Below are 22,045 nucleotides of genomic sequence, written 5' to 3'. Positions count from 1 at the left end.
GGTCCTTAATTCTGATAGAACTCTAAGGTACTCTCTAATTATAATTCCAATTGGCCTATTACAGTAGGAACAAAAATATTGATTTTATTCATGCAGCTCATTATCTCTCTCTTCTCTATTAATATGAATGACTGAAGTTTGCAGTTTTCCCAATTTCTCAAAACATATTCTGGACATGGAAGATAGGGTCAGTTTAGCCTTAGCATTCCTAAAGTAGCCATGCTAAATCAAAACTCTATAGCTAAGGTGAAAAAGTGGAAATGATGGGGTATTTGTAATAGTCATTTAACTTTTGAAATATAAAAGCATTTTGGACTTTTCTTTATTTCCTATTATGCCACAGATAAATCTGTAGATGTTGGAAAATAAATACTTTCTTTAAGTCATACAGAGTCTCCAGTAAAAAGGAACCCCCCACCCCCACCGACACACACACATACACTAGTTTCACATAGTGATCTTTCTGTTAGGCATTCTGTAGTATGTTGATGGCCAGTAAAATCTATAATAATAAAAATGTAATATGCTAATTAGACCGGACAACTAAACGACCTTCCAGACAACCTTCCAGACGTCCTTCCGGATGACCTTCTGGATGAAGCCCGAACTGCAAGGGTCGAGACAAGCCGCCGTGGCTGTGAGGGCAAGGCCTCTTGCATGAATTTCGTGCATCGGGCCTCTAGTATTTTTATAATATGAGGTGAACTTCTTCCTAGAACAGTGGAGAGAAAAATATGATTATTAGGTGGATAAGAAGTCAGTCATCATAATAATAGATGCCATTTACTGACCACTATCCACAAAGGTCACAGAGCTAGAACATGGGAATATAGGGTCTCTGGGCCTCCCAGGTGAGGACTCTGTGTCTGCACCCACCCGACCATTGCCCACATTCCCAGCTTGGTGGTGGTCCCGGGGCAGTCTGGGCAATCCATGGGCAGCAAGCAGTGAGGGTCACAATGACAGATGATGTTGAGTAGCAACACAAGGACCTGGAGGCTCTGGAGTTCATCTACCCAGACTTCTTTACAATATTAGCAAAAAATGCTCCCAGCTTCACCATTACTATGACATCTACATATTCTCCCAGCAAGATAATGATGTTTCAGGCATTTGAAATTCTTAGCATTACAAGCAGAAGAAAACCTTGGTATGGTGAGGATCTTTACTTTAGTGACAGCTGTGCAAGAAAATTAAATGATAGAGTGGATCAAATTTAAAAACCAGAAGCAAAAAGAAAGAAAAAGAGCAGAAGAAACTGAAAAACAATTATTTTATGGCACTCCTGATACAATTGGGAATTTCTTAAGTTGGAAAGCAAAGTCTGATGCAGAACTCCTGGAAATTTTTAAAAAAAGTGAAAGTAGAAGAACAAGCAAGAAAAAATAAATTAAGACATAGCTAGTTTGGCTCTGGATAGAGCATAGGCCTGTGGACTGAAGGGTCCCAGGTTCGATTCTGGTCAAGGGCACATGTCTGGTTGTAGGCTTGATCCCCAGTGGGGGGCATGCAGGAGGCAGCCGAACCATGATTCTCTCTCATCATTAATGTTTCTATCTATCTCTCCCTCTCCTTTCCTCTCTGAAATCAATAAAAATATATTAAAAAAATAAAAAAGAAATTAAGTGGGAAACAGCTATTTGAAACAGATCATAATGTTGACACATCTGATACTCAGTTCTTAGAAGATGCTGGAAATATTGTGGAGGTAGATGAGTCTGTGTTCCAGGAAATGGATGACTTGGGGCTGGAAGATGAAGCGGATGATTCAGAATACAATCCTGCTGACCCAGAAAGTGACGTGACTGATTAATGGACTATCCCCGCCTGCAGAGAGGCTTGACTGCCACCGCAACTGTGGCGATGCTGGCAGACTGTTGATTTTCCTCTTTTTTTTTTTCTAAGAAAAAATAATTTTCAAAACAATATTCTTCTGACAGCTTTCATCATTGAATTTAATGAGCTGACCTTGAATTTTCAAATAAAAAAAAGAAAATGAGGCTACAATAGAATTAATAGTGTATTCAGTTGGTGTTACCCACAGTAATCAGAAATCTTTAAAAAAAATCCTTAAGCATGTAAAGATAATTTATATTGGAAGAATGGAACCTTTTCATTTGTTTAGAAATTTTGAATTCCTTTTTCATTGAGATGATAGGTTTTGTGTATATTAAAAAGATTACTTTTCATCTCTTAAAATTTGAAGAAAATACAAAAGCACTTTTGCTTTTCCTATTCTTCAAACATCCTCTCTGGCCTTTCCCCTTTACCTTCTTTTTAAAATATATTTTATTGATTTTTTACAGAGAAGAAGGGAGAGGGATAAAGAGTTAGAAACATTGATCAGTTGCCTCCTGCACACTCCCTACTGGGGATGTGTCTGCAACCAAGGTACATGCCCTTGACTGGAATTGAACCTGGGACCCTTCAGTCTGCAGGCCGACACTCTATCCACTGAGCCAAACCAGTTAGGGTGCCCCTTTACCTTCTTACTTTAGAAAAACCAATGAATAAAATCCCCAGTGTAGTCAAGTATCCTCATTGCTTGACAAGAACATAACTAAACACTAGTTTTGAGATCTATAAGGGCACATGGGACAAACAGTGGATCAATAGGTAAATAATGTCTATATATTTGTTTTTTTACACTTATCCATTATTTCTGTATATATGAACACACACTCACATAGACAGAGGAGATCTTTTTCTTAATGTTTTGCTGTATTATATTTTCTGTATGATTTATTTTAAAACTTTCTATTATTGGATATTTAATAAAAGAATGAATTAATTTCTGACATCTGTATATTGCTTGATTATTTCTTCTTGGGACTGAAGGCAAGAGAAGGCAGTCAAAGAAAGCGACATAGAATGAAGAAATGCAATTTGGTTCTGCCAAAGAACAATCATTGATTGTGATAGGTGAGATTTTGTTTCTGTTTTTAATTGTACTAACTTCTGTCAAAGTAAACATGCGGGATCATCATATATGAATATGAAAAGAAATAAACTTAACATTTTGAACTAGATCCTATCAAATTACAGAATATAAATGATATATTTCTGAAGGGGAAAAATGGTAAAGTTAAAAGTTTCTCCCAAATATCTTAGCATCTATAATTCAGAACTTCCACAACTACAACATAATTCATTTTCTACAAACCCATAGCAAAAATAGCAAATCTTGTTCTGCATACTTACAGGCTTCCTATCTAAATAACATCAGTAGCAGTTCTACAGATGACCTCATTTTGAGAATTGACTTGAAATATTAAACTGTAGAAACTGCAAACAACTCCCAGCATCCCAAGTGATACATACAAGTGTGAGCTGAGTGGTTGAGTGGAAGGGGATATGACACACTGTTTTTGAATATGTCTACACCATTGCACAAATTATGACCTCTATCACTGCAGTGTTTCTGACTATTGGTTAAGGGAAAGCAATCATTCTGGCAGTTTAAATTCTGTAAATATAGAAATACTTTAATAACATGAAGTAGTTGGACAAGTCATCAGTAACTTTAGACATTATGATGACAAATGTTTGGTTTGTTGATCATTTCTTTTCTTACTGTAAAATACAAGATATGACCATCAGAAGATTTAGCTTTGTCAGAACCACTGTGGGCTTTATAAAGGAATAAGAATTCTCAAAACATAGTAGCAACCCAGTCATGCTTTTTTGTTGTTGTTAATTCTCATCTGAGGATATTTTTGCATTGATTTTTGTTTTTGTTGTTGTTAATCCTCACTGGAGGATAATTTTCTATTGATTTTTTTAGGGAGAGTGGAAGAGAGAGGGAAAGACATAGAGAAACATCGATGTGAGAGAAACACATCGATTGGTTGCTTCCTGCACAAGCCCTAACAGGGCCTGAGCTGGGGAGGAGCTTGCAACTGAGATATATGCCCTTGACCGGAATTGAACCTGGGACCCTTTGGTCTTTAGGCCGATGCTCTATCCACTGAGCCAAACCAGCTAGTGCTAGAACTTGATATTATGTAACTATTAGAGGCCCAGTGCACGAAATTATTTCATGGGAGGGGGGGTGATCCCTCAGCCCAGCCTGCACCCTCTCACAATCCAGGACCCCTCAGGGGATGTCCAACTGCCAGTTTAGGCCTGATTCCTTCAGTCGGACATCCGGCAGTCAGACATCCCTCTCACAATCTGGGACTGCTTGCTCCTAACTGCTCACCTGCCCACTTGCTCCTTACTGCTGGGCTCCTACCACCGCAGATGCGCTCACCAGCTGTGAGCCCTGCTTCTGGCTGAGCAGCTCTCCAGGTGTGGGAGTGCACTGACCACCAGGGGGCAGCTCCTGTGTTGAGCGTCTGCCCCTTGGTGGTCAGTGCGTGTCATAGCGACCAGTCATTCCAGTCATTCTGTCCTGTCACTTAGGCTTTTATGTATAGAGGTGGAACATCAAATAATTTCCCAAGTAATATGTAGACCCCTGAATGTTGATATGGCCCCCTCTCAAAAACTAATGTATAAACTGCATTAGGCTCATGGTTTCTTTGTTTTCTTAAAACCTGATAGATTCTTCACTCCTTTTCCATACAGAGCTTTCCAAATTCCAGGTTTGCCTACAGAAATAACTACAGATGCATGGAATGTGGTGTCTGCATCCACTCAAATTGTGCTGTTTGTTTGTGGTTCAGTCATAAACATGAATGAAGGCAAATCTGAACTTGGTGGAAATCTACATTTGTAGCCAGAAATTAATGAATCTAGACTAGCCTCCTTTTATTTTACCTTAGCCCAAACTTCTAAAGCCTTTTTCTTTTCACTAGTTATCTACTTCATACAGCTAGTTTTTGTTTCCTAAAATTCTTGATAGGAACAGTCAAATCCATGGATGTGTCTATCCAGGTTGCTACTAGAAATAATAAGTATAGATCATTTTCCTAATATATATCAGCAAAAATAACCAAAGCTGTGAAAATAATACAGCTATATTCAATTATATCAAGCAGGAAGCCTCACTGTTTCCATTCAGACTATATAAGTCATTTAATAATTACTTGTATCCTTTTCCCAGCCATAAACATGATTCTGATTCTCTTTAGATTGAAATGCTCCTTGGGAAATTTCCTTCAGTGAGCCCCAATCCAATCCCTTTTCAGAAACAATCAATTTCCTTTTCTTTTCTCCCTTTCCAAACATTTTTATGGACCAAAGTGACACAAGGATACATGACAAAGGGTTTTCCTGTTGCTGTCATAGCTCATGGAAGATGCAATTTGATGTATGTATGTAGTGTTGGGAATTGAGATTCATTTAATGGTTTCTGGAGATAATCCCGTTTGAATTTGTATAGGATGCTCTCCTAAATCCAGTTTTATATGGCTCGTGATTACAATGCCTTTTTATACTTTGTTTACCAAATATTTTTACAACAGGTGTAACCTTTTTTTTTTTTTCTAAATGCTTGCTACTTGAATTGTGGAACACTTACTAGGAGCATCAAAATTTCCTAAAATTGTTAGAAATGTAGACTCTCAAACCTTGCCCAGACTTACTGAAAATATGTGTTAAAAACAAACAAACAAAAAACCTCCTCAAGTGATTCATATTATATACATATTAAAGTTTGAGAAACACTGTTCAAAAATATTTTCTAAAAGGAAGAACAAATTTTTATCCTACTTTGCCTTTGATATACTCACTACTCTTCTTTTACTCTTCTTTTTTTCCTACTCACTACTCTCTTTCATCTTTGACTGGATGCTAACTCTTCAAATTACTTGAAACATATGCTAGTTTTCTTGCTTCTTGTAGACAGACACCAAATTAAAAAGTTATCATCTCCACACAAATACTTTTTCTACATTTACATTTGGCATTTTATTTTCTGGGTCTAGAGCTGCACTCTCACATACACTAGGCACCAGCCACATGTAGCAATTTAGAGTTAAATAAACTAAGATATAAATTAAGCCCGGCCAGTGTGCTCAGTGGTTGAGCGTCGACCTATGAACCAGGAGGTCAAGGTTTGATTCCTGATCAGGGCACATGCCCAGGTTGCAGGCTCGATCCCCAGTGTGGGGTGTGCAGGAGGCAGCCAATCAAAGATTCTCTCTCATCATTGATATTTCTATCTCTTTCACCCTCTCCCTTCCTCTATGAAATCAATAAAAATATTTTAAATACAAATTAAATTTCAGTTCCTCAATCACTGTAGTCGTATTTTAAAGTACAGATTGAATATTGGATAGTGCAGATATTGACCATTTACATCATCACAAAAAGTTCTACGGGACAGCAGTTGTTTAGAGACTACTATATTCCAAGTTAGGCTTTGAAACGGCCAGTTTCAACACCTTCCGGATCACACTGGCAGCTTCCGTGAACCAGGATAACCAGTTGAAAGAGAAAATCTATTTAACTCAAGGGATTATTCCCAGTGCACTTGGTCTATTTCTGAAATATCAAACTGTTTCATGTAGGTTAGAAGTGTAAGAAGAAAAGTAGAATAAAATGCCTCCGCTTCTCACATTCCTCTACCACAGTGGTTCCCAACGTGGGGCACATGCACCACGGGGTAGGGGGCAATTTGATTTTTAAGGGGGCAATTGGAGAATGAGTTCTTAACAGTGAATATTTTACATTTCTTGTGGTTCTAGGAGCCTCATGTGGAGAGGGACAGAGAGTTAGAAACATCGATGAGAGAGAAACATCCATCAGCTGCCTCCTGCACACGCCCCACAAGGGATGTGCCCGCAACCAAGATTCATGCCCTTGACTGGAATCGAACCTGGGACCCTTCAGTCTGCAGGCCGATGCTCTATCCACTGAGCCAAACCGGTTAGGGCAGGAGTCACTTTTTGAATAATCAGAATTATATGTTACAGGGGGACATCAGGATTTTAGAAATGCTTAGGTGAGGCGTGGCCAAAATAAGGTTGGGAACCACTGCTCTACCATTATACGGAGGTCATAGCAAGAGCAGCCTACTGGAATGGGGAACTTGAAAATGGGAGCAGAGGCTCCAGTTCCCAAACAATCACTGAATGTGTGAGACTAGGTAGATTACTTAACGTGTCCGAGTTTGAGTGTATTTATCTATATAATCAGGATATCGCATTTGGTGACCGTTAGGCTCTGGTCCGTTTCTGTAATTCTCAAGGCCATGAATTAGAAACTTCTCGTGAAGCTACCCCAAATCAACCCATTATTACCATGGATATCGTTTAATGAGGGATGTGCATTTGACATATATCAAACACAAGTGCTAGGGTTACATATAATTTTTTGAAGTATCTGCTTTCAAAGAAATGATCATCTAGAGTGGTGGTCCATAAAGTGAGTGCTTACACCTCAGGGGAGACCAAGTTGATACACAAAACTAAAGTAATGATATGTTAAAATTACACTCTATATTCATTGTTTATTTAAACGTGGAAGAATTTTAAACAAGTAGGATGCATATATGTGAGTGAAAAATTTTCAAGGGATATATTTATCAATATATATACAAAATAATGCATAAGTTTATTAGAAGTACATGTTAAGAAAGTTTTAAAGTTTACTCAGCCAGTATGGCTCAGTGGTAGTCATGTTCGACCCATGAACCAAGAGATTGCCGATTCGATTCCTGGTCAGGGCACATGCCTGAGTTGCAGGCTCAATCCCCAGTATGGGACATGTGGGATGCAGCCAATCAATGTTTCTTTCATTGATGTTTCTGTGGCTCTATCCCTCTCCCTTCCTCTCTCTCTAAAATCAATATTTTTTAAAAAAATTTAAGTTTTGGAGTGGGCTATCATAGAAGTTTGGAGAGCACTTGCTTAGAGGAGAGGTAGACAGGAAAATAATAATACAGAAGATGTGAGAAGAAGTGCTTTAACAAGAAGATAGGATTCAGTAAGTGCACAAAAGAGGGACCATAACAATGAGTGGGGGTCAGGGAAGGGCAGCTTTTCAGATGTAGTCCTTGACTTGAATCATCAAAGTGAGGTGCAAAGGTTGTCGGTAATGTAAGAACCAAACTTGTTCAGTGTGCCCGTGAGCTATATGTAAGGGAGGGGTGAGCAATTAACCTGGAGAGGGGGCCATAAACCATAAACATATATTGTATAGTTTTCCAGGATAAAAGGAAGTTTCAATTTTAAAATGTTTCTCAGTGTTTCAGCTGTCACCTTTTCTTTGGCCAAAGTTAGTTGTTTCTTAAATATTAATTTTATAAATTGGAATTACATCTATATGACTTTTGAATCATTTCCAAACTTCTACACAGAAAAAAGGGAACACTGTGAAAACTTTGCAAGTTTCCATGTTTTATTAAACTTGTTCAAGTTTATTGCAAACACTGAAGAAAACTTGAGACCTCTGGAAATTTCTAAGACTTTTCCAAATGCTTCCAAACATAGATGTATTCTAAACAGTAGGCATTCATCATGGTTAATCTTTCTAATTTCCAGTGTTTAGCATTATTTTTATTTTTGCCCTCATTTTTATTATTTTTGCAATCCTAATGTTTAGAGAATAAGAGATAAATTGGGACTATGACCTTGATTTTTCTCAGGAGAAAACGGAAAAATTAGGATTTTTCTACACCATGTTATGTGACTTACATTTAAGAAAAATGGTTGTATGTTTATAATACCAATACATATTCCAGTACATACCAATAAAATATAACTATTATCCAGAATCACTTTATTAACCTATTAATTTATTAATTACTATTAAAATCATTAATTTAACAATTGTGAAAATCAGGGAAATTTCAAAATAGATTTATGTTTAAATGACTTCATAGGAAGTTACATTTCCCTGGGACTATATTGCCTACTCATCTGAAATACTTTTACTTAAGGCATAAGGGTACTAGATGGTTAACTTTTTTCTGCCAGACCATAAATAGCATATGAAACATCATTACATTTCCTGTTTTATTCCCTTCACTGGTTGTAGACCTCTGGGCTTGGAAACTTAGTTAAAAAGTACATGATCACAATCAGATTTAGACTTAAATTGCCTATTTTATTTATTTATTTATTTTGGGCTGCTCAACATCAATTCACTCTTAGGTTTGTATTGCAGAGGAATTATATCTACCTAAAGACCCTGTTAGGAAAATATCCACTACTGCTTATTTCTAATTTTTAGGCATATTGAAAATAATATTAACCAACTCTAGTCTACTTAGTAATGAGGTTCCATAAAGTTTGCTTTAAACTGTAAGAAAGACATATGTATTGTAGACTATGAGTTCAAAAATTGTATCAATTGTGAAATTGCATCTCAGCAGATTTCTTAAATAACTGGGAAAGTATTTTATTCTGAGTTCTGTCAACTTAGTTGACCATGAAAAACAACCTTTTTGTGATATTTTCTATTCATTAAATTCAAATAGCATAAAGAAAAATTTCCTTTCAGAAACTGTTAAAGAACAGTTGCAACTCTACTACTTCTATTATTGATTCCAGGAGTAGCAAAACTCCAAAAAAATGCTGATGAAGGAGAAATTCTTTACACCTTGCTTTATATTGCATATTTCCTTGTTTTTTTCTCTATTCTACAAAATTGTTTGTAATATCAAATCACTTTTTAATATATTTTATTGATTTTTTACAGAGAGGAAGGGAGAGGGATAGAGAGTTAGAAACATTGATGAGAGAGAAACATTGATCAGCTGTCCCCTGCGCACCCCCTACTGGGGATGCGCCTGCAACCAAGGTACATGCCTTCCACAGGAATCGAACCTGGGACCCTTCAGCCAATGCTCTATCCACTGAGCCAAACAAGTCAGGGCTCAAAGCACTTTTAATTATGAAGCAGAAGAATGAAACGCTGCTTAATAGATTTCAGCTTTGTGTTAACAGTAGATGATATTTGGGAACCCATAAAATTTTATCCAATTCAAATCTACATTGATGACAATTACCTTAGATTACAAGCTCTAAAGAAGATGTGATCAGCTATGATGGACTTTAAAGTATAAATGAGCAGTCACATTTTATTTTCATATAATATCTTAGGATGTTAAAAATAAATTTATGTTTAATACAAAATGTTTATGACATACCATGGTCTGTCGCTTACTAGGTCATTACTCAAAATATGTTTTTTTCTTTTGAGAAATTATGGTAACTCTTTTCAGCAATTAAACTGGGGTTCAGAGAAAATAAGGCAGAACAGTGAGCAAATACATAGTAAAACACTATGTGGATATCTAAGCCAGATTTTTCTGAGTTCTGGTATAGTCAGAGCTACCTCTGTTCATTTGAATACGTATTTAAAATTTAACTTTTCTTCCTTCCCAAAACTTTAAGTTCATCATAATTTGTGGATGCCATATATACAGACATATATAAGAAAATGTTACTCTCCTTAGCAAAAAATTAATAGATTAGTCAAGGGGATAAAGTACTTGGAATAAATGAGAATAGGTAGGTTTTACCTTTGAGTGTCTTGTGATTTGCTACATAACCTTGAGAAAGTTTCTTTTCTTCCTCTGTGCCTCTGTTTTCTTAGTTCTCCTTGTAAACTTCAGGTCTCCAGAAGCATAGAACAGAAGGCAGAATCTCAGAGGGAAGGTTGGGGAGGGTGAGTGGGTGGGAGCTAATCAACCAAAGAACTTGTATGCATATATGCATAACCCATCAACACAGGCAATGCGGTGGTGAGGGCCTGGGGCAGGGGGTGGGGTGGGGAGGGGGCTAGTAGAGGAGGTCGATGGGGGAAAATGAGACGGGACATATGTAAAACTTTCAACAATAAAGATTTTTAAAAAATATCAGGTTTCTGCTACAATGATGCTGCGAAACAACTCCGAAATTTCAATGGCTTAAAACATTTTCTCTTGCTGACAAGTTTTCAGGTCAATCAGGTTGTCTTGGTTTCAGGCTGTGGGTAGGATCTAGGTCTCCACAAGTGTTTCATTCTGTGAGAAGGAGTTACTTTTGTGGCTCATGCACAGGACAAGAGGCCAAGGCAAAACACAGCAACACAGTTAAAGTTTTCATTGGCATCACATCTACTCGCTATTCATTCATTATCCAGAGCGAGTCATATGGAGAAGCTTAAAGTCAATGAGGCAGAAACATAAATTCCACCTCCTTTATTAACAGGCACTACACAACTGCACAGTAAAAGCATGTGTGAAAAATTTTATTAGAGGGAAGGAATGAAGAATTGGGAATAGCCTAGCCCAGTAGTTCTCAACCTTGGCTGCACATTAGAATCACCTGGGAATCTTTTTAAAATCCTGATTTCTGGGCCTCATCCTCTGGAAATTCTGTTTCCTTGTTACTAATGTTGTGGCCCCACCCCATAACAAAGAAACAGACTTTCCGGAGGATGGGGCCCAGAAATCAGGATTTTAAAAAGATTCCCAGGTGCTTCTAATGTGCAGCCAAGGTTGAGACCACTGCCCTAGCCAGTCTGGCTCAGTTCATAGAGCTTTGGCCTGAGGACCGAAGGGTCCTGTGTTCGATTCCAGTCAAGGGCACATACTTCAGTTGCAGGCTCCTCCCCGGCCCAGGCCCAAGTTGGGGGGGTGGGGGCGTGCAGGAGGCAACCAATCGATGTGTTTCTCTCACATCAATATTTCTCTCTGTCTTTCCCTCTCTCTTCCACTCTCCCTAAAAATCAATGGAAAAATAATCTCAGGTGAGGATTAAAGAAAAAAAAAGAACTGGGAACAATAATTAAATCTACTCCTTCCTCTTCAGTCATTGGATATGTAGCTGTGCTTTCTTATATGAAAAGTTGTTTTAACCAACTTTATTTTAAGATGCCACATATTACATGTAGTTTTAAAAATGATGTGAATATGTAAAGATCCTATAGTAGAACTAGGGGTGTATTATTTAGGCTAATAAAAAGTACACCTTAGAAAAATATGCTTACTTGAACAAATGTTTTGTTTGAGTGATGAAACTATGGAATTAGTATTTTTTAAAAATAAACAAGACTTTATCAAAATACATATAAATAAAAGAGAGTGTCCAATTAAAAAAAGAAAAGAAAAATAGCCCAGATGGTGTGGCTCAGTGGTTGATCATCAACCTATGAACCAGGAGATCACAGTTTGATTCCCAGTCAGGGTACGTGCCTGGGTTGTGGGCTCAAACACCAGTTGGGGGCATGCAGCAGGCAGCCAATCAATGATTCTCTCATTGATGTTTCTCTCTCTCTCCCTTCCTCTCTGAAATCAATACAAATATATTTTTACAAAAGAAAAATATGTTTGCTTTTAGAGGATTAAATTTTAAATTCATAATATGTGTCTCTGTTAGCATTAATTATTCATTTCCTCAACAATGTCATTTTATTTACATTATTTCAAGAAGTAGAAATCTTAAGGAAACCAAAGGATTATATGAATAGATATGATTTTTTATTTAGTTCTATCTCTTTTGCTAAATGAGGCATGCAGTTTTCTGGACAGTACATAAAGCAAAGCTCTCCCGACTGGTACCAAGTTGGCAGGCAATTTGGTTTTAGTCCTGTCTGGAGATTGTGCATTCCCATACATTTTAGCTCTGATCCTCTAATGGTCATCTGTTATGCTGTGATTACATGGATGAACTGCAAAAAGATCATTTGACTAAATTGTCAAGTTAAGGGCACAGCATATGTACAAAGGAACAATGTTACAACTCAAAATAAAATAGGCTGTGATTTACAATGAAGTTTGACACTTTAAAAATAATGCAAATACTCCACTTTAAAAAGCCTACCCATGAAAATATTCAAGGGAATACTTTTCTACATTGAAAGAAATGAATTAGAAGGTGGCTGGTGGGGCGGGACTGGGCTAGATGGGCCGGACATGCCCTGGAGCCAACCTCCCTCAACAGATTGGCTAGATTCAAGATGCATTTGTGACCCTAGCCAGTTTGCTCAGTGGATAGAGCATTGGCCTACGGACCAAAGGGTCCCAGGTTCAATTCCTGTCCCTGTGGATATTTCTCTCTGTCTTTCCTTCTCTCTTACACTTTCTCTAAAAATCAATGGAAAAATATCCCCTGGTGAGGATTTAAAAAAAAAGATGCGTTTGTGGACAGAAATACCTTTTACTCCTATAGTTAGTAATATTGAAGCTAGAAAGTGCTGAGAAGTCACATAATAGCTTTTATAGAACCTGATGGAGTTGAGGTTCGTGTAACATTTTTTCTACTCTACTAAGAGATGAAAAATTGCTTAGTCCAAGCTTTTCCAAGGAATATTATATTTCCTGGCTTGAAACACCATCACTGCCTTCAGTGCCTCCTTCCATCTATATATATAAAAGGCTAATATGCTAAGTGTCTCTCTGCCTGTCCGACCAATCACTATGACATGCACTCACCACCAGGAGGCAGATGCTCAATGCAGGAGCCTCTGAGCTATAGTGACTTGGCAGCGGCGGTTCTCAGATGATGAACCCCGAAACCAGAGATGAGGGAGCCCCATTCCTCGCAGGGCCAACCGATTCTACCTTTGGCCATGGATTATTGTTGTTGCTGGGGCACTGTCAGCCCTGAATCTGATTTACTGCACACTTCTGTTTGCATTCCACACCCTGTACAACAGCAACTTTGCAGAGTGCCCTCTCATACTCCAGAACCCCTCAGGGGAAGTCAGAGAGCTGGTTTTGGCCCAATCCCCACAGGCCAGGCCAAGCGAGCCCACCTGCAAGAGGAACCCTGCTCACTCCGCAGATACTGGGGAGGGACTGAGGGAGGTTGGCTCCAGGGCATGTCCGGCCCATCTAGCCCAGTCCTGCCCCACCAGCCACCTTCTAATTCATTTCTTTCAATGTGCACAAATCTTTTCACTGGGCCACTAGTGTAATAATAATCAAAGATAAAATTTGACAGAGATCCAGTGATTCTCCAATAATAGATACAAGAGATTGAGCCTAAATCCAACCTCTTTTGGTATATAAGACTTGTTACCCTATTCCAGTGGTCAGCAAACTGCGGCTCGCGAGCCACATGTGGCTCACGAGCCGCAGTTTGTCGACCACTGCCCTATTCTCTTCCGCTAGCTTTGTAGAAGCATGAAATACCTTTTTCACTCATGCTTTACCTGGAATGTAAACAAAGATTGCATACTTCCTAACCATGCCTTGCTTTTGATATCTCTATGTTCAGCTCCCATGCATAGGACCTCATGGACACAACCTAACATCTGAGTTCCTCTCAGAATCTTAAGGGCATTTCATTTTAATATGCTTCTTATCATTTTCTCATTGTTCACTATCAGTTAGTGAGGTTTTTTAAAAATATTTTATTTTTCTAAATATCTTTTTATTGATTTCAGAGAGGACGAGAGAGGGTGAGAGAGAGCTAGAAACATCAATGATGAGAGAGAATCATTGATCGGCTGCCTCCTGCATGCCCCCCACCGGGGATCGGACACACAACCAGGTAAGTGCCCTGACCCAGAATCATACCCAGAACCTTTCAGTCTGCAGGCTGACACTCTATCCCCTGAGCTGAACCAGCCAGGGCCAGTGAGGGTTTTTTAGATGATCTAAGTGCTTTCCATGCATCATACCACATGTACTATCTACTAGTTAATTGACCTCTGCCTAATTATCTTCATCTGAAAATTGAAAATTATAGTGGTAACCATCTCCTGGGGTTGAATTGAATAAAATGATGGATGTAAAGTGCTTGGAAAAAAGTATCCATCATATAGTAAACAATCCCATATAATAAAAGGCTAAGATGCAAATAGAACAGTGGAACAACCAGAACAACTGAACAACTGGTCGCTGTGACATGCGCTGACCACCGGGGGGGGGGGGGTGGAACATGGTGGGCGATGGCCCTGGCGGGATGGTGGAGCAGATGAGCAGGGGCGCCAGACCAAGGCGGGGCACTGGTCGCTGTCATAGGGGCAAGCTCCTGGTGGTTACTGAAAATGCTGTGCTCCAGTATGCCGCAGCCCCACCTGGCACTCACACCTGCTGCCAGCGCCGGCCCCGCTCACACTCCCTACTGGTGCCCAGTGCTGGTCCCAATCACTCAGCACCACAGCGGGTGTGAGCGGCGGCTGTTGGCCCTGATCGCCTCTGAAGACTTCTCCACTCCCCCCTGCTCCTTTTGGGCAATCAGGGCAGCAGCCACCACTCACACCCGCTGACAGCACCGGCCCCACTCACACTGCTGCTGGCGCCAGCCCCAATAGCTATGAGCCATCAGCAGGTATGAGTGGGGCTGGCACCGTCAGTGCATGGGAGCGGTGGTGGCGGGAGCAGGGCTGCCGGCAGACAGGGGACCAGGGGCCATGGTGGGAGGGGCTGGGCGGAGGCGCAGAGGATGGGCTGAGACCCACCCCTGTGCCTACTGTGACCCACAGTTCCTTTCAAGGTGCACGAATTCATGCACTGGTCTCTAGTAAAAATATAAAGTATTTCCATTCATACATTTAAAAACTAGATAAAAGCATCTACTGCATGGCCAAGCCCTGTTCTGGGGACTGGGAATTCAATTTTGAAAAAGATAGATATGATTCCTATTCTCAGAGAGTTGACATTTCAGTTAGATGACAAACATAAAACAAACATGGTAGACACTAGTAACAGAATTATTTTGTGAATGAGATTTAATCTGAGCTAAGATATATAATTTTCTGACAATCAGAAAGGTAAAGGGTAGTAGAGCCTGGATTCGAACCTAGGATTCTGACACCCCAAAGACCAAGCTTTAAGCCTGCCATTATCCCCATGCTGTTATGCTCATTATAATCTCTGAAATATTTTCCCACTGCTGTCTTCCTCTTTTTCCCTTTATACTTCATCCTTTGAAATCACTACACCATATCGTTACCTTTACTGAAATTTGATTTTCCTTGGGAGTTTATCAATTATGACAGTGTTTCTCAAACTTCACTGCATATTGGAATTATTTAGGGAACTTTAAGATAATATTAATGCCTGGAATACCCCCTAGAGATCCTGATTGGATTATTGTGGGTTTAAGTCAAGTGATTCCAACATGCAGCCTTTTAGAATGATGGCTGCTAATGCTCTGTATGTATCCAAAGTGTGGTCATCAAGTTTCCTACTTTGATTTCTCTCTTGGGAAAACTTCCTGAGTTCTTTGGAAATTCATATTATTAGGGTCACTCCTGCATTTTCTTTGGTCAAATTGGATTTCTCACCCTGCCAAATCATCCCTTTAGCACTTTCAAAACTCTAGATATCTAATGTACATCCAGTACCGTGATTATGGTATCTGTCTCCCTCTAAATGACCCCATATTGGTTAGTCTGTCGCTATCCAATCTCTTCATTACATTAAAGTCAACCTTGCATTTTCCCCAGTGAGCACTCCATTATTCTGGCCCCATTGCAGCCAAATTTCTGAGAAGTGTCTGTCCATCATGTTTTCACTTATTCATCTTCCAATCATCTCTAATAGCTGCATTTTTATTCAATTTGCATCTGTGTGTGTTACCAGAATATCCCAGCCATGGGCAAACTACTGCCCGCAGGCCGGATCCGGTCCATTTGAAATGAATAAAACTAAAAAAAAAAAAAAGACTGTACCCTTTTATGTAATGATGTTTACTTTGAATTTATATTAGTTCACACAAACACTCCATCCATGCTTTTGTTCCGGCCCTCCGGTCCAGTTTAAGAACCCATTGTGGCCCTCGAGTCAAAAAGTTTGCCCACCCCTGATATAGACAGTATAACTCAGGTGATGTAAACAGAATACAATTTTATTTAGGTCTCACCTTGCCCACTTTATTCAGTGGGATAATGTAATGATACACCTGACTAGGACTCATGTTGGCTCTTTCTTATATCTAGACCACAGGACAGTCTTGAAATTTTTTTAAATAAATATTTTTTATTGATTTCAGAGAGGAAGAGAGAGGGAGAGGGAGAGAGAGAAACATCAGTGATGAGAGAGAATCATTGATTGATTGCCTTCTGCACGCCCCACACTGAGGATCGAGCCTGCAACCCGGGCATGTGCCCTGACTAGGAAGTAAACTGTGACCTCCTGGCTCATAGGTCGATGCTCAACCACTGAACTACACTGGCTGGGCCAGTCTTGAAAATTTCGTACTCCCAACGACTGTAGACTGAACCCAATGCAGGCACCAAAATCCCGTGGTTACAAACACATTAAGCTTTCTCAAGCAGGAGTCAAGCACAGCTTCTCTATATCTCAGGACTACAGATATAGACAGTGTCCATATGAAAGTTCCCAACTAGACATGACAAAGGAGGGGGAGGTGGTGAATCACAAATCACCAAAGAAATCTCTTCCTTCTCTCTTATTTGACTTACTTTTATAATGGAATGGAATGGAGTATATTACACACTTATAATGGAATTCATTCTTACATTATTTTCTTCATTGCCTCACCTGACCCACTAAGATCAATCTTAACCCAACCAGATATCATGTGCCCTATGATGTGATGTAATAAATTATCCTTACTAAAAAAAAAAAAATTGAACCTAGATCAAATCGGCCTCTAGATTTAATTTAGAGCTTATAGGAAATATATGGTTTTAAGGAACAAGTTAAATGATACTAGAAAGCTTGGAACTAAAAAAAAAAGTAAGAATCTTTATAGGACAAATGACCTACTTTCTCCAGAAAATCAATTTCAAGAGGAAAAGGAAATGGGAATGTGTGGCTCTCATAGAATAAACGAGACTTAAAGGACAAAAGAGCCAAACATGATAAGCAGATTTTGTTTGGAACCTAATTAAAAAGAAAACAAAAACAAGCAGCTAGTTGTAAAAATCATCTTTGAGAAAGTCAGAACATTTGAATATTGTCTGATCATTAGATGTCATTAAGAAATTATTGTAAAATCAGTTAGGTATGAAAATAGCATAATCATTGTGTTAAAAATCAAAAGATCTTTATCATTTAAATATATATAATAAAGCATATACATGTAAAATGACATAATGTCTGGGATTTATTTTTAAAATTTCTACTTCCTAAAATTTTGGAGATAAAAAAGTGGACAAATTTGGCTCAGTGGATACAGCATCAGCCCACGGATTGAAGGGTCTCAGGTTTGATTCAGGTCAAGGGTCAAGGGCACTTGTCTCAGTTGCGAGCTCCATCCCCACCCCCAGTGGGGAAGCATGCAGGAGGCAGCCAATCGATATGTCTCTCTCACATCAATGTTTCTCTCTCTCTGTCTCTCCCCCTCCCTTCCACTGTCTCAGAAAAATCAATGGAAAAATATCCTTGGGTGAAGATTAACTAACTAAATAACTAACTACGGAACTAACTAAATAAGTAAACAAATAAATTTTTTAAAAGTGGACAATGATCTTAGGACTTGGTTTAATATTCTAGTTTCTCAAACTTCCCATATGCTTGGAAATTTATATAATAAATTTGTAATATCATTTGCCTTCTTACTTTTAGTTTCATTGCTGTTGTTGCTGTTGAGTTTTGTTTATTCTTTCTTAGCTCAGGGATCTGTATATTTAAAACTGATGCCAGCTGAGTCTCCCCATTGGCCAGATATAGTTACTCATGCAGGGGATGACTCCCAACTGGGGGTTCAGCATCATTTCTCCACTAGCTCAGGTCTCATATATTTATTTGAAATTAGACTCATTTAAGTCCTTAGCATTCAAGGAAGATATCTGGTTGTGTGACTATGCAAATGACCCCACTTCAATTGTGAGGAATTAGGAAAAATTGGTTATTATTGGGGTTAGCCCACTGCTGTTTTCAACTATTAATTGATACGGACAGTGCAGTGCATGCATACATTTTTCAGTAGTGTTTACAAATGAAACCAGCTTGGTCTTTCTCTTTGGAATAGGTGCCCAAAGAGGAATTAGTCATATTTGTTAACACAGCCCTGAAAATATTGCTAAACCCTAAACAGAAGGTAGCATCCCACTTGCCTTTTGACTGTATATCTGTCTTAGCTTTACCTCAAAAAATTGCTAGATATTAGGGAGGGTAGACTGAGCCCATATACCTAGGAGATAATAAGGTGCCCTCTTGGGAAGACAAGTGGAATTGATAGTCCAATATCCTAATTATAATAGTGATTCTTTTAAAGCAGTGTTTAGCAAATTTGCCTCACCATAAGATTTACCTAGGATATTTGTTATAAATGCAAGTTCAGGACTCCTCTCTTTTTTTTTAAATATATTTTATTGATTTTTTACAGAGAGGAAGGGAGAGAGAGAGAAAGTTAGAAACATCGATGAGAGAGAAACATCGATCAGCCGCCTCCTGCACATCTCCCACTGGAGATGTGCCCGCAACCCAGGTACATGCCCTTGACCGGAATCGCACCTGGGACCCTTCAGTCCGCAGGCCGACGCTCCATCCACTGAGCCAAACCGGTTTCGGCCAGGACTCCTCTCTTGAAGATCCCTAAAGATTTTGATTTAGTAGATTCTGGGTAGACCCGTTAATGTGTTTTTAACAAGCTCCTTAGATGTTTCTTTAGAAAACCCAAGTTGGAGAAACACTTCTCTAAATTAATTTATTTCACTTTAACTATGGAACCTGCAAGCAAATGTTTACTGCCACCAGTGAGCTCTGCTCCAGGAAGGTGGTTTGTGCACAAAGTCTACAAAATATCCAAATGCAGAGAAATTTCCAGAATGCTTATTCCCCTGCCCAGGTTTGCTCAGCCTGGAAAACTTGGGTTGTTAATTGTTAACTCTTCATACTACAATCATCTAGGAAGCTTGAAAAATACTAATGCATAAGACCCAGAGGAAATTATTTAATTGATATGTAATAGGGCCTAGCTATTTTTATTTTTAAAGAATTCCTATGTGGTTCTAAAATAAAACCAGATGTGATGCCTGGCCCATGTGTCTCAGTGGTTGAGCATGGAACTACGAACCAGGAGGTGTTGGTTAGATTCCCAGTCAGGGCACAAGCCTGGGTTGCTGGCTCGATTGCCAATAGGAGCGTGCAGGGGGGCAGCCAATCAATGATTCTCTCTCATCATTGATGTTTCTATCTCTCTCTCCCTCTCTCTGAAATCAATAAAAACATATTTTAAAAATAAAATAATAAAATAAAACCAGATTTGAGAAATACTGAGGTTGAGTTATATAATAGGTAGTTGCAATTTTAGTGAATATTGTGCTTGAAAAAGATAGGATTAGTAGAATCTACCTGTCCCACGAGATCTAAAGGAGAATAGCTCAGATTCCAATCCTGTTCTTCCCCTAATATTATGTACATTTCATTTGTGTTGTGTGGGGTGGAGTGTTTTGGAATTCATTTCTTCTTATCACCTTTAACTATAATTTTCCCTTTCACTGACATTTTGGTCTCTATGATCAGTTTTAAATTTTTTTTTTCTTTCTGTGTGTCTAGGCATAAAACTTAATTAAAGCAGCTTATACTAAGATGAGGTGAAAGGAATGGTTTGATGCCTAATAACATACAAAAATCTTTATTTGAATGGAATTAAAACACTCCACTACTCTGTTGCATTACTTAGATATCTCAACTCTTCTCTGATCTTGGGTGTGGAAAACTAAATGTAGTGAACCAAATCTGGAGTTGCCCTGTTCCTCCAAATATAATAAAAACTAGAGACCTGGTGCATGGATTCTTTCACCAGTGGGGTCCCTCAGCCTGGCCTGCAAGATAGCGCCAAAATCGGCTCTCTGATATCCCCCAAGGAGTCCCGGATTGTGAGAGGGTGCAGACTAGGCTAATGGACCCCACCGGTGCAAGATTGGGGTCAGGGAGGGACCATGGGAGGGCTCCAGGGCATGTCCAACCAATCTCGCCCAGGTCCCGATTGGCCATCTGCCCCGTGGTGGTCAGTGCACATCATAGCGACTGGTGGAATGGTCAAATGGTCGAATGGTCGGACACTTAGCACATTAGCCTTTTATTATATAGGATAATCTTAAATCCATGGAAATGGCATGTAGAAAGCCCAATTTCCATTTCTGTGAAGCTCCTCAGGTCCAGTGTTCTCATGGTCACTTCTGACCCTAAAATCTGTTTCTCCCCTAAACTGATCCAGGTGATGATGACCTAAAGAGTCATTCATGCTTTTCCTGTTCTACATCATGTTAGCTGAGCTATAGAAGTCCATTTTTATCCTTCATTCACATCAGAGTGCTGTGTAGCAAAATTTAATGAAATATGGGGCAGACAGGGGATTTACAGAGCTGCAATAAAAAAGTTAAAGCAAATAATGGAGTATCTGTGTTGTGTGTGTGTGTGTGTGTGTGTGTGTGTGTGTGTGTGTGTGTGTGTTTTCAAAAAATCCTCCATAATTTCTCCAACTCAGGCTTCACTCTCCCCCATTTTGTTTTCTATGGCATACTGCACACATTGTCTATCCTTGTGGTGAGTAAATGGAAACCAAATACACTTGATAAAATCTACATTATTTATCTGACATCTATATAAATTGAAAAATTGTGCTATGCAGAAGATTCCATTTTAAATCTTAAAACTGAGCACTTTCTAAAATGTATAGGCTCCAAAGACTAGGGTGCTTCTTGCCTACTAAATACTTGGGTTTCTATACATATAAGATTTGAAAATATTGAAGAAAGTTGAAATTTTGGGTGTATGAACAAGATGAGGAAAAAAATCTCCAATGTTAAAAAAATTAAATGTATAAAAATTCCATAGACGAAATTAAGTACAAATCACAAGGTGGGAGACTTCACAGAATGGAGACTCAAACAGCTAATAAACACATGGAAAGATGTTCAAATTCACTAGTTATTAGAAAAATGCCAATTAAACCTCAATAAAATGCAGATTAAAAGCACAGTGAACTGCTATTTCAATACCCATTATGCTTAGGAACAAGTTTTTAATACTAAGTTTTCAGCCCTCAAAGTTTGGCTCAGTGGATAGAGCGTCAGCCTGTGGTCTGAAGAGTCCCTAGTTTGATTCCAGTCAAGGGCACATACCTTGATTTCAGGCTCAATCCCCAGTCCTGGTCAGGATCCTGTGGGAGGCAATCAATCCATGTGTCTCTATCAAATCAATGTCTCTCTCTCTCTCTCTCTCTCTCTCTCTCTCTCTCCCTCTCTTTCTCTCTCTCTCTTCTCTCTCTCTCTCTCCTTTCACTTTAAAAATCAAGGGGAG

At 39.0% G+C, this 22,045-nt stretch overlaps 2 pseudogenes; both read left to right on the top strand.

Moving 5' to 3' along the window:
• Positions 1-1,128: 1,128 nt before the first annotated feature.
• Positions 1,129-1,813, top strand: LOC102772493 (annotated as a pseudogene).
• A 14,152-nt stretch (positions 1,814-15,965) lies between these two features.
• The window catches only part of LOC102772786, a 7,368-nt pseudogene continuing 1,288 nt past the window's right edge, over positions 15,966-22,045 (top strand).

The sequence above is a fragment of the Myotis davidii genome, unplaced genomic scaffold, assembly GCF_000327345.1.
Source record: "Myotis davidii unplaced genomic scaffold, ASM32734v1 scaffold280, whole genome shotgun sequence".
Taxonomy (NCBI): Eukaryota; Metazoa; Chordata; class Mammalia; order Chiroptera; family Vespertilionidae; genus Myotis; species Myotis davidii.
The sequence above is the reverse complement of the archived record's forward strand: the minus strand, read 5'-3'. Positions and strand labels throughout refer to the sequence as shown.